The 11,750-nt window shown below is 47.0% G+C and overlaps 1 long non-coding RNA gene across 1 annotated transcript; it reads left to right on the top strand.

Moving 5' to 3' along the window:
- Window positions 1-897: 897 nt before the first annotated feature.
- LOC309863707 lies at window positions 898-5,433 on the top strand. The gene is made up of 3 exons (XR_014311206.1): window positions 898-1,290; window positions 4,893-5,049; window positions 5,162-5,433. It is a non-coding gene; the product is annotated as an uncharacterized lncRNA (long non-coding RNA).
- The last annotated feature ends 6,317 nt before the right edge of the window (window positions 5,434-11,750 follow it).

Genomic DNA, 11,750 nt, shown 5'->3' with positions numbered 1-11,750 from the left:
GTTTGTAACGTTTGCAGTCTTGAATGGTGTATGGAGGCCATGAGAAGACTGAGGTGCAGAGAGGTTAAGGAATGCCTGAGATCACTAGCTTATAAGTAGCAAAGCAGAAACTTAAACCCCAAATTGGAAGAATCTATTCTTTCTACCAAGATGCTCCCCACTCCCACCCCATGCCCTCTAGCTCCAGGGGCTTGCTGGCCCAACCTGTCTGGGGAGACCCTCTCTCTGCCCTTTGAGTCAGTCTGCCCTGGGGGCCAACATCTTCTCCCTTCTCTGAACTTCTCCTTTGGCAGTGAGTCAGCCCTCTGAGGCATATTCTTCTTGTATTACTTGTTTAACTCTTATTTATTTATTTATTAGTCAGCTTTTCTTAGAAATTTGTCTTTTTTTTTCTTCCATAGACAATGAATTAATTCTCCCATAAACTCTTTACCCAGCATTTAGTAAATATTTGCAGGGAGACTAAATTAAGTAGCAGAGTCCTGGTGGGAGTTTTCCTCCCGGGGTCTGTTTGTATTAGGAAAATAGCAAACGGCTTTTATTTTAATGATTTCATTTATTTATTAGAGACCAAGAGAAAGAGAGAGAGAGAGAGAGAGAACCCCCATTCATGAGTGCCCGGGTGGGGGTGGTGGGAGTGGAGGGGGGGGTTGGGGATAGAAGGAGACAGAGACACAGACTCCCTACCCAGCACAGGGCTGGATCCCATGACCTTGAGATCATGACCTGAACCAAAGGCAGACACTTCACCGACTGAGCCACGCAGGCACCCGAGTAGCAAATGATTTTAGTTTTTATCCAAAAATATTTATAATCATCAAAAATAGTTCTGACTTTTCCCCTTTGCCAAAGGGCTTGCTGCTCAAGATAAGTTAAATCTGGATCTGTTTCCGCGAGTTAAGGGTCTTGAGCACTCGCGTGGCTTTGCTGCAACTGCACAGCATCGGGGTCGAAGGTGGAATCTAAGCCCACCTGGCTCCTTCCCTTCTCCCTGGAATCTGCAGGCTCCCAGGCCAAACCCAGCGCACCCCTTCGGAAACAGGGTTCTGTCTTGACAAGCCGGAACACTGCTGGAGCTGGGAACGAGTAGAAGCTTCTCTGCCAGGTGCATTTACATCCGGGTTTCATCTTCCTCTTAAGGCAGCTTCGCTGGCGCAGGTACCTGCGTGGGAAGGTGAAGACGCAAAGCGCTCAGCACCCGCCATCCTTTCACAGAGGACATGGGGCCGGGCTGTTCCTCGAGGGAGGCGGACCACCGCTGCCTGGGCAAGTGCGGCATGGGGGCAGGAGGTGAGCAGGGCCCTCAGAAGAACTCCTGACAGGCTCTTGCTCTTGCCACTACGATCATGTATTTCATGAGCATTTATTGGACACCTCTTGTATGCCAGGCACTGGGAATGCCAAGACCAGTAGAGCTTTGGGGAGGTATTCAGTCTGGTTGGGGGGAACAACCACCTAAGCAATTAAAGAATAGGATAGGCGCTATAATAGCAGCATGTAAGAGAGACCTCAAGAACACAGAGGAGGAGGTCCAGACGTCTGCCCCTAGGAGTTGGAAAAAAGCTTCATGGATTAGGCAACTCTCAAAAGCAGTCTTGAAAGAGAAGCAATTGTTCCCTGGTTGGGCAAGGCAGGTTGAGTACTCTAGGCTGAGGGAATAAGGTATAAAACAGGAGGGGGGCGGGCTGCCAGTCCTCTGAGGGTAAAACTCCAAGAGGAAGGTGGGTCTGAGAATATGAAGGGCTGTGTCTCAGAATGGAGCTCCGGCCTCTGGAGGATGAGGTAACATGGAAGGATTTCAGATGGGCTGGAGACTGTGTCACGGTCAGATGTCAAAAGATCTATGTAATTACAATGTGGAGGAGGGACTGGAAGAGGAAGTGGTTGAGGAGTAGGGCCATATGGCCTTAGGAGATGAGTTCCATGAAGCCTGGTGATTGATTGGGGGGCGGGGGTGGTTTGTGAGGGCAGTCTAGGCCAGATCCCAGTTTGGGCATGGAAAGATGGGAATGTTGGTTCCATTCACCCAAATCAGGAACACGTGGGAGAGCTGGGGAAGGTCGGGGAGCAGGTAAGTTAATTGTGGCCATGTCTAAAGGGCATGTGGGACATCGCAGCAGAACAGTCTAGCAAGTGGTTGGTATGTGGGAGTCTGTGCTCAGGGAAGATGTTGGATTCTGATGGAAGAAGGCTGGATCAGGCTTCGCTCTCTGTAGACATTCAATAAACATTGTTTTGAGTAGCTAATTAATGATTACAGGGCCTTGGTAAAACAGAATGATGTTGCAGTGTAAATGTGCATGCTCTTACAGTAATGGACTGATGGTTCCAGAAAAGCTCAAGCTAAATAACACTAATTTTTTCCTGCTATAAATAAATCTTCTGCAGTCGGGGTTTTCAATTACACAGTGAAAAGCAAGGCAGCAGGGGAAATGGGGAAGGGGAGTATATGGAAGGCGTAGCCTGCCTGCAGAGTGAAAACGTGAGCAAGTTGCAGCCCAAGCGAATAAGGTAGTAATCTGATTCAGTGGAAAGGAGATGAAAGTCTAATATTCTGGGTTCGAGTCCTGGTTCCTCTACTGACTCGTTATGTGTCTATTGTATTAATAGGTGCGTAGTAAATGTCCACTGCCTCCTTTTAGAGGTACACTCGTGTTTTAAGCTCAGAACGACCTCCTGGTAGGTCCTTTATGATGCTTTCTTTGCAAATGAATCAACCAAGCATGGGGAATTTAAGTGACTTACCCAAGGCCACTCAGCTGAAAAATGGCAGCTCTAAGATTCGAACCCAGACAGTCTGGGCCCGGAATCCTTTTAGAAGCAATTAACTGCTCTTCTGGCTCTTCAGGTAAAAAAGTTAGGAAATTTCACTGTGCTGGGCCTTTGATTTCTTATTAGTGCATGGATTTTTGTGAAGGGCACGTAGCATAATTTATATTAGGCCTTAATTATAGGTATATACGTTCATTGTGTTCTCCCATAATTAGCCCTTCAAGAAAGCAGTGTTTAAAGATTTGTCCCAAATCCCCCTTTTAGGGAAAGCTTTGGGAGTTCCTGTAATTATGTGACTTTGTGTTTGCAGATCACAGCAGACTATCTGAATAGAATTATCACTTAGCATTAGAGATCCCTGTTTACGGAATTCGGCACAATACTACTAATCATGGGCTCACGAGAAAGAGAGACCTGACTTCTATCCCAGATCTGCCACTTGGATATGTTGCTTAAAACTCTCCATGCTGGGATGGCTGGGTGGCTCAGTTGGGTGAGGGTATGACTCTTGATTTGAACTCAAGTCATGATCTCAGGGTTGTCAGATAGAACCCCACATCGGGCTCTGCTCTCAGTTTGGAGTCTGCCTGAGATCCTCTCTCCCTCCACCTCTGCTGCCCCACTGCCTGCATGCTCGCTCTTTAAAATTAATAAATAGGGGCACCTGGGTGGCTCAGTGGGTTAAAGCCTCTGCCTTTGGCTCAGGTCATGGATCCCGGGGTCGTGGGATCGAGCCCCGCATCGGGCTCTCTGCTCAGCAGGGAGCCTGCTTCCTCCTCTCTTTGCCTACCTCTCTGCCTGCTTGTGATCTCTGTCAAATGAATAAATAAAATCTTTAAATTAAAAAAAACTAATAAATAAAACTTAAAAACAATAACAACAACCAAAAACCTTTCCATGCCTGCCTCCTCATCAGTACATGAGATAATACTAATAACTTTGTGAGGCTATAAGGGTACAGTGGTAAGGGGTTCATAATCCAGGGTAAGAGTCACTGAGTTTAATACAAACAGGCGTATGAAAATCAGGGGAGGTGCATTCTAGGAAAAAGGAACTGTGGAAGGCTTGCTGGCAGGGAACTTGGAGCATGTGATAGATGACAAAAAGGTCAATGAGACCATCTCATAAACTTATTAAGCAACTAGCATTTTTTTACACCTTCAAAGTCAGCATTTCTTTCTTTATGTAGTGCATATATAACTAATAAAGCAAAACTTGGGGCGCCTGGGTGGTTTGGTGGGTTAAGTGCCTGACTCTTGGTTTCAGCTCGGGTCACAATCCCAGGGCCCTGAGATGGAGTCCCGCATTGGGCTCCCTGCTCAGCAAGAAGTCTGCTTCTCCCTGTCCTTCTGCCCCTCCTCCCACATGTATTCTCTCTCTTGCTTACTCTCTCTCAAACAAATAAAATTAAAACAACTAACTAACTAAATAAATAAAGAGCAAAACTTATGTTTTTAAGGAAATAATTTTCTCCAAATACTTGTGTTGATCACAAGCCTAAATCAAGTTCTTCTATCCATTTAACTAAAATCACAACAGGAACACACTAGATATTCTTAAATGAATCCAGTGTCTTAAAAACCTGATAAAACACACATGAGTTTTGCAATGATTACAGAAATTTCTGTGCAAAATTTATTTTTACACAGTAAAAATCCATTTACATGGATTTAAGGTTGTTTGTTCATCATCTCTATTGTTATCCATATTTTAATTCTTATTTTATCTTATACTTTCCCGGGATCCCTATTTCTATAATTTATGGTCATAATAATCATAAGGTCACCCACACACAGACACACACACGGGTGCATGCCCCCCCCCCCCACATTCAGACTAGCCAAAGTTGCAGATTCTGCTATCAAATGATTGATTCTCGGTGGGGATACCCAACCTAGAAATTCAACCCGCACAATTGTCTTTAGGTTAAGCCTTTTAAAAAACAACCAAGTCTCATTTCTGATGTCACAGGATTTTGAGTTTTAGAAACCAGAAACATATATTCCTTTAAAGTTCCCACAACCTCTACTCGCCATCCCACCATTCAGCTGTTGCTATACACTGATCTGGTCTGTCAGTTTGACTGGCCATACTTTATCTGTACCTCATTTTCATTATAGAATCGTCTAGAGCCTGGCTGCTCAAAGGGTGGTTCGGGAACCGAAGCGTATCAACACCACTTGGTACGAAGATCTCAGCTTCACCTCAGACAAGCTAACTCAGAACCTGCATTTTAACAAGAGATCCACCCACGCATGATTTGACTGCACTTTAAAGGTAAGAAGCACTAATATGAAGATTTCATCGCCCTGAGGATGTCAATCCCTTTTCAGTGAGTATAACTAATTTATCATCTCAGAACCCACTTTTTCTTCTTCTTTCCTTACAGGTTTTTACTTACAGTATTTTAACTGCAAGGATTTTTCTGCTACACGGACCAAGAGAAGAGGGCCTGGGACTGAATCTGAGAAACCCAACATGGAAGAAGGGGGTTGATGAGGATGAGCTGCCCGGAAAGCTAGGAGAAAACCCGGTGGGCTTGACTCACGGAAGCCCAGAGCAATGACCTTTTAAGGACATAATTTTTGTCAGTTTCTCTTATCACGCTGACAAGCATGTAATGAAAGCCCTCCATAAATATTAGCCATTGTTCCTGCCGTGGGTAGTAGTTGTAATTTAAGCGTTTGTTTTTTTTCTTTAAAGGTTTTTTGTTTATTTACTTGAGAGAGAAAGAGAACGAGCAGGGGGAGGGGCAGAGAAAGAGGGAGAAGCAGACTGCCTGCAGAGCAAGGAGCCCGATGGGGGGCTCGATCCCTGGACCCCGAGATCGTGGCCTGAGCCGAAGGCAGACCCTTAACCCTCGGAGCCACCCTGGTACCCCTAGGAGTAGCAGTAATTTGCAAATGAAGAATAGATGCCATTTTGGATAAGCTGGAACAACTCAAGGAACATCATCGCAGAGTTTTCCACAAGAGCCATTTTCCTGATCTCTCTTGGATATTGAATGAAGAAGGGCTAATTTGGAGGATGACCTCAGGAAAAAATAAGGTCAGAGGAAACAGTCTGTTTGCTGGAGTGTTTATGTTTCCTTTGGAGGGTGGGGTGGGGGGGGTGATAACATGCGTAAGCAAACTTACTTTTCGAAGAATACCACGACTCTCCTTCCACTCTGTTTACTGGACTTTGAGCACGGCACTCTATGCCTTTACTAATTTTTTTTTTAATGTAAGGAAATGGTTTGAATGCGGTTTTCAAATTCCCCTGCCCTTCAGGAGTGAGAGGTCTAGTCCTAAAACCCCAGGAGAAGAATTGATTTCTCTGAGACCTTCCTGAAATACTGTTTTGCTCTTGCAGACTTGTGCTCTGTTAGACATTAATCTGGCTAAGGGACGAGAAAAGAATAATGCAGGGACATTCTAGAAAGTACATTGATCAGGTCAAACTGAATGTTAATAATCGGCTTCATAGCTTGAGTACGTTAGTAGACTGTATCACATGAGCATTCAGCTATTAGCCAGCAGTCCTGTAGTCTCAGTCTTTGAGCTGTTCTATTTCCAACTGTTCTCTGTGTGTCTGCGCCATCGCTTTAGAGCTGGTTAAAAACCACGGATTTTACTTATGACGTTATCCCGAGTGTCTCGTGTGGGGCCCTGCAGGGAGTTTACAGAGACACCTGGTGGCCGGTAAGGCAAAGTCCCCTGGCTTTATTAGGAAACAAAGGATCTGAATTGTGTCTAAAATTTGGGTCATTTCTGTGGTTGAGAATTTCATTCTTTCTTCCTAATCTTTTAGTGGGATTGCAGCCACATATTGACAAAATGGACTTGGATTCTTACCGATGATTTTTATGGCCTCCGGCCTCTCTTTCCTGAAGGAAACAATCCACCCCGTGGACTGACCAGCACCATCAGGGGGACTAAAATCTTGCTGAAGCTAGAACGAGGGCGAGGCAAGAGCGAATGGAAGGAGGTGCCATTCAGTGACGAATATGCACAGCGTTTAATGCCATATTCTAGAAAAATCAAAATCAATCCCAAAAAAGTCATTGTCAATAAAAAAAGTCAAAAATTATAAGTAGCAGGGCCAGTATTGCTGATTTTCTCTTTGAGTTCAGGCTCCTATATGGCTCCGAAAGGCTCTGAGAGGAGTGAGTGAAGGTTCTGGTGGCCTTCCCTGATGGCCTATCCCCAGCCCGGCTCATTCATGGTCAGTGGATCCGTGTCCACCCCCTCCCCCCACCCAGGGTTTCCCTTTTTCTTCCAGTGGCTCTTCAGGTCTCCTCACATTCACGTGAATGGTGGGGACCCTGGGTCAATGGCACTGATACACAAGAAGAAGAAACGTAGAATAGAAAATTCACATGCGGCCCAGAGGGGGAACAGCTGAGAATTCTGTCTTCCAGTTCTCCTGTTTTATTAGTCAGGACCCTCTTTCCTCCACCTTCCCCCCAAAGACGCTTCTCACAGGCAGAGACCTGAACCACGCATTCCCCCTGAGGGGCGTTTTGCGAGGCTTCTGAGCCCAGGAGACCCGGGCACTGAGGGCAGGTGCCTGATGTCGCTGGAATGACGTTTGCTGTGGTGAGAAAGTCCCTCCTCACACCTCTTCTGTTTTTAAGCGGGCCAAGACAAGGGTGGGGGTGGGGTGGGGCGAGTGAGGACCTGGGCCCATGGAGACATGCTGCTTCTCAGGGGGCGCACACTGGTGTGAGATGTTCGCAGCCAGAAGCTCCCAGGATAGCCTGGGAAGAGTGTGAGAGCTTGGTCTGCATGGTGCCGCCTCTGCCCTGCCCCTTCCCCTTCGTGAGAACCGACTACCGGAACTGACCGGCTACGGTTAACAGAAGAAGTGACCCCTCCCGCCTCCTCCCTGCTTGTCTCTCCTCTAACCCTTGCCTGGTCACCAGAGACATGCTCACCGGAAATAGCAGGAAAATATGCTGTAACGGTGACCACACGAGCTGCTGTGAAAGGGGAAGGAAAGCCGGGGTGGGGGGTGGGTAAGAACATACTGAGGCAGGAAAGGATGGGAAACTCAAGAAAAAGGAAAATTTCAGAAAGCCCCGAGAAGCAAGTGGCCTAACAGGGAGACCCAAAGGGTCTCTTAGATACGGGTTCCTCAGCATGTGGCGAAAAAGGACTCCAGCAATAAGAGGAAGCCAGGGGGTACTCACTCTAAATGACCATGTCAAGTCTTACAGCTTTCCAATATATTCCCTTGGGGGGTTGCAGGGAGAACAGTGTGTGCCCTCCCACAAAGCACTGACACCAGAGCCTGCCGTGGTCTCTGGATCACTCACCTGGACACATCGGATACCCTGTCTCGTGTATCAGCTGTTCTCCTGACCCAGAAAACTGCATATCCCTTATCACCTGCTCTTGTCGCTTCATGAACGTGGCCCTTCTGTTGGCAACGCAATGGGTCTCTTTTTACCCACAGAGGTTCCGCAGACCACTGGAGCCTGTGTGGTTCAGCAGGGGAATCATACTGACATTTATAGAGAGCCTCTTCTTAAATATTTATTTATTTATTTTGTTTGGGAGAGAGAATGAGTGAAAAAAAGAGCACAGGCAGGGGGAGGGTCAGAGGGAGAAGCAGACTCCCTGGTGAGCAGAGAGCTTGAGGCGGGATTTGATGATCCTAGGACTCCAGGACTATGCCCTAAGCCGAAGGCTTATGCAGTTGCTTAACCAACAGAGCTATCCAGGTTCCCTATTGAGAGCCTCTTCTATGCCCACTTTGTGCTTGCACTTTACCAATTTCCTCTTTAATCCCTCAAGTACCTTTTCAAGTAAGTATTATAATGATCATTTTTAACAAATGAGAAAATGGAGACTCAAGAAATTACGTGACTTGCTCAAGCTCCGATGATCATCAAGTGGTGGTCCCGGGGCTTGAACCGGGGCCACAGGACTCCTTCTATGTCTTCATATTTTTTCTGTTGCGTTAGGTCAGCAGAGACATGGGAGAGATGCTTCTGTGTATAAGACACAGAGTGCATATAGAGAAGTAGAAATTATGACCCACATTCTCTCAAGAAATTTTGCTTTGACCTAGGTTAAAATATTACACAGCACTAGAGTAGTAACGTAAGGCTGAAATAATCCCTGAGCCATGAGTGCTAACGAGATTCTGGGAAGCTTGTGAATCATAGGATCCACCATCCTTTGTCTGAGAGCTGGCCTTCTCCCCACTTTTTAATTCCTTGGATTTATTTTCTCATTTAGGTATTACTCATTCAGTCAAAAAATATCTTCTCTGAGTAGGAGAGTACAGCCCAGGACTGGGCCACATCCCCACTCTCCTGGAACTTAACTTCTGGTTGGGAGACATACCATGAACAAGCAAGTGCACATACACACACACCTGCCTTAGGGGCTCATAATGCCATGAGGCAGCAAAGCAAGGAAGAGATATAGAGAAGGTTGAAATGTTACTGTGGGGAGGGTGCTCAGGGAAGGACTTTCTGATAAGGTGGCATTTGAGCTGAACCAAGAGGGAGGAGAGAGGAAGGGTTGAGAGACTATGTCCAAGGGTGCCCCATGCAGAGGGAGTCAAGAGAGTGAAGACCCCGAGCAAGAGTGGCTATGTTCATGGACTAGCAAAGGGACCAGTGTGGCTGGGGTGGAGGAAGCAAGGGGAGCAGGTGTTGGAGATGGGAAATCAAAGACCTTACAGTCACTAGTAAGACTCTTGACTTTCACTCTGGGCACAATGAGAATCCACCAGGAGGGCTGAGCAGAGAGGTAACATGGTCAGACTTACACTGGCCTTACGTGGAGAATGGAATGTGGGGCAAGGCTTGCTGTCAGGAGGTTAGTCCAGTGGAACCAGTGGAACCAGTGGGATTCAGGGATGGCTTGAACCAGGACCCCAGTGGTGAGTGGAAGACAGATGGCTGGCTTCCAGAAATGCTGCCAAGATGAAGCAGCCCAGATTTGTTGACAGATTGGATGTGGGGTGTTAGGGTCTGATTTGTGTCTCCCCCACATTTGTATGTTGAAGCCCTAACCCCTGGCACTTCAGAACTTGGAGATAAGATCTCAAAAGGGGTGATTAATGTGAAGTGTGAAGTGGGGTCATTGGGCTGGTGCCTAATCCAGTATGATTGGTGTGTTTATAAGAAGTAGAGATTGGGGGATGCCTGGGTGGCTCAGTGGGTTGAGCGGCTGCTTTTGGCTCATGTCATGATCCCAGCGTCCTGGAATTGAGTACCACATTGGGCTCTCTGCTTGGCAGGGAGCCTGCTTCTCCCTTTGCCTCTGCTTGCCTGTGCTCTCTTTCTCTCTCTCTGACAAATAAATAAATAAAATCTTAAAAAAAAAAAAAAAAGGAAGAAGTGGAGATTAGGACACAGGTACATTCACAGGGAGAAGGTGGCCATCTAGAAGCCAAGGAGAGAGGATTGAGAAGAAACCAACCCTGTTGGCACCCTGATCTGGGACTTCCACCTTCTAGAACTGTGAGAAAATAAATTTCTGTCCTTCCAGCCACCTAGCCTGTGGTATTTTGTTATCACCGCCCTAGCTCACTAACATGTGGGACATGAGAGAGTGACAGGAATCACTGATGGTGCCCAGTAATGGGGTCTGTTTTATGTCATGGTTACAGAAGGTTGGGAGCTGGTCATTTTCTTTACAACTCTCAGAAGCACCAAGAGAAGTTGTCCCACAGGTGTTTGCTATGAGGGGTTTCCAGTCTACTACACTCCTCCAGCAGTGCCAGAAGGCCACGGGGAAGGACGGAGACACAGACATGTGCATTTACGAAGAGGGGAATGGCCCCACAAGAGTGTGAACACATTCTGATGCTAGCACCCCATAAGATACAGAGCCCACTGTTCCTGTTTTCTAAGAGGTCCTCTTTCCTTCCTTTCCAGAATCTTTTTTTGTCATGATTTCACCTGCATTTCCCCAAGCCAGATGGAGCTGGGCGCACTTGAGGGATAGGGGTCACCATCCTAGAAACAGAACAGTGCACTGGGACTCTGTGACGTTGCTACAGCCTTACCCCCAGACTCCATCTTTCTTGTTCATGGGCACCTGAGAGGGACTCACTTCTGAAAAATTCCCCCGCTCTCAGCCTCTAGCCTGGCTATAGCCAGTTTCCATCGTCATGGTATGTCGCCCATATTTGGGGATTCTGATTTCCTGCCCCTGACACTCTGGTGGCCACCATGTGGAAGCCTCCCCAGTCTCCGGACGTCCAACAGAACTGCTGTGTGCTCTCTAGCTCCCAACTATCTCTGCCTCTTTGGTGGAAAGGCTCATTTTAGGCAAGAGCTCCCTCTCTCTAGGAATTTATATGGGAGCCCTTAGGAGCCTGCCCTGGAAGACGGTTTGCACGTCACTGGAGAAGCGCCTTTCACGCCAGCCCAGGCCTCACCACACACCCGCCCACAGCAAGCCTGGGCCTCACGAGGCCATTTTCCTTTCAAGCTGTGCTCCTTCTTTGGGGGTGCTGACCGCCTTGCGGTTTGCTTGAGCCTGGGTCCGCGGATTTAAGGATTTGGTGATGTGTATCTGAGGTCAGCAAGCAAGGGCCGGCCATCTATTTTTGTAAATAAAATTTTATTGGAACGCAGCCGTGCTCATTCATTTACACCTTGCCTATGGCTGCTTTCACAGCGCGACTGCAAAGAAGGGTAGTTGCTGCAGAGACCATCTGGCCTGCAAAGCTGAAAATATTTACTCTCTGGCCCTTTACTGAGAGCGTTTGGCAGCCTCTGTGATAGATTTAGATTGGCTGACTTTCCCACGGTGGATAAGAGGATTAAAATGACTACTACAAAAAAAAAAAGTAGGAAAGTAAACAAACCCACCACACGTTGACAGTAATATTAGCATTGCAATAAAAAAAAGGGCAACAAGAAAATGGCAGGGCTGTTTTTTCCCCACCTAGTGTAAGGTGAGAATCCTCTAATGAAGTCTGTCAAGAAGTTGGGGGTGGGGGGAGCAAAGAAGTGGATGGAAAGAAAG

This window comes from Mustela nivalis, assembly GCF_964662115.1.
Source record: "Mustela nivalis genome assembly, chromosome: 4".
Taxonomy (NCBI): Eukaryota; Metazoa; Chordata; class Mammalia; order Carnivora; family Mustelidae; genus Mustela; species Mustela nivalis.
This window is presented reverse-complemented; position numbering and strand designations above follow the sequence as displayed.